At 31.9% G+C, this 1,877-nt stretch overlaps 1 protein-coding gene across 1 annotated transcript in view; it reads left to right on the plus strand.

Moving 5' to 3' along the window:
* Positions 1–816: 816 nt before the first annotated feature.
* Positions 817–1,877, plus strand: part of LOC118742393 (sodium-dependent nutrient amino acid transporter 1) — a gene marked incomplete in the record, with an annotated part of 80,442 nt that continues 79,381 nt past the window's right edge. The window contains 1 exon segment of the mRNA XM_036474442.1: positions 817–1,002.

The raw sequence follows: 1,877 nt of genomic DNA on the forward strand, positions 1-1,877 counted from the left end.
GCCAATTCTTTAGAGGTTTTGTGTTCCACGTTAGATTTCCACGATAATTTTGTATACAGAATTACTTCTAGATACTTCACTTCGAGAGAGTTCTGAATTTTGGCTCCTTTAATTGTGAGGGAAATGAGACCATTCAACCTTCTCCGAAGCCTGGTTTCGGACTATGCTTTAATGACGAAATAGCTTACAATACGTCTTTTTCGGACTATTAAAAAAAATTGTTTTGTTATGTAAACATATTTATTTTTAAATAAAATGAAAAAAGTTTTTTAATAAATAAATGTTTCAAAACTGGATTAATTTTAATTTCTTCATCTCTGCACATCGATATTATTCAAAGGATCTTTTAAACGCTTGAGAAAAACATTCAAATTTGATTATCGAAAACATCAACTTGCTAATTTTTAAGGTAAATTTAACTCTTTTATTAAATCCCAAATATTTAAAAGAAAATCTCCCCTCTCAAACATTTCAATGTGGCAAAGCTATGCTTAATGTTTACATCTGGAGAAATGTCAAAAATCTGCTTTATGATCAAAAAATAGTAGTAATGAAACTACCTTCTTTTTTGTATCATGGTTTTATGCAGAAAATTTGAGGAACGAAAGTAATGAATTATGCCAATACTTTTTTTAAATCGTACCTGATTTCAGGCGGTTATACGTTAGGTAGCTTTTAACAGAAAAGAAATAAATTTACCTACGAAATGAACACTGATATATAGTAACTTCAACTTCTAAAATTATTTCCTCTCAGCGCTAGTGCCTATTGTTGTTAGAGTCTGAACGCACGTGCAATGCTTTGTCTCAGCCAAAATAAATTTATTCTCTGCCAAAACATATTCTTTGCATTCAGTTAACTGGTTGACTAACTTTGACGCTTTCAATTGGCTTTATTGTAGTCACTGGGCCGAAGTCGCTGTGAAACAAGTCTGCCTTCGATAAAGGTGGCGCTAGTACACTCAGTTCGCGAGCAGCTGCCCAAACAGCAAGACATGCAAAAGTGAGTCAACTAAAAGTAAAAACGAGTTAGGGCCAAATTCACAGTGCGTAGTCAACTCAGAATCGGCAGTTAACTACAGATTTTTGTACTGAAAAGTTTTAGCCCTCTATATACTACATAAATTATATTAATGTGACTGTATTCAAAAATACGTACATATGTACCTACAATAGTGCGTCATTGATTTCAATTTGCTTTGTTTGCATACATACATATGTAATCACATAACGTCACCATCGTTGCAAAATTTAACAGAAGCAACAAACTTTTAAAATTTACATATGTAGATAGAAAGTGCTCACAGAGCTGTTCTAAAGATGCCAATACATAATTCCCGAATATTTTGAGTTATGGCTGACTCCGGGTATGGGTTTGAGAGAAACCTAACAGAAATGTAAAAACGCAGTGTCATATATCTAAGACATTTTGCAGTGATGGTGACGATATGCAGCAATACGTATGGTATATGTTTTTTAAAAGTGAACTATCTCAAAGTGCACCATTTTTGTAATTAGGCTGTAAAAGTGATCGCAATTTTCTGCAAAAAAAAAAAACAGTTCAACCTCCATTCTTAATGAGATTAACACGTGTTAGATTAGGAATATACATATTTTATGTTGTGGCTAGTTAATAATGCATACGTATGTATGTGGATACTATAAAGCATCACTCTTAAAATTTATTAATATAAATACATATATTTACTTATACAATATTATAATATATGTATAAGGCCATGTGAATAAAACGAAAAATTTAAATCTAAAGATAAAGATGTTTGCGGCAGTTATGTATGTGCAAGTACATTAGCCTAAGTCGGAAAAAATTGGTTTGTAATTATCCATTTTTCAAAGAATGAAATCTGCTTCGGGATA

The sequence above is a fragment of the Rhagoletis pomonella genome, unplaced genomic scaffold, assembly GCF_013731165.1.
Source record: "Rhagoletis pomonella isolate Grant_MI unplaced genomic scaffold, Rhpom_1.0 Rhpom_scaffold_00007, whole genome shotgun sequence".
Lineage (NCBI taxonomy): Eukaryota > Metazoa > Arthropoda > Insecta > Diptera > Tephritidae > Rhagoletis > Rhagoletis pomonella.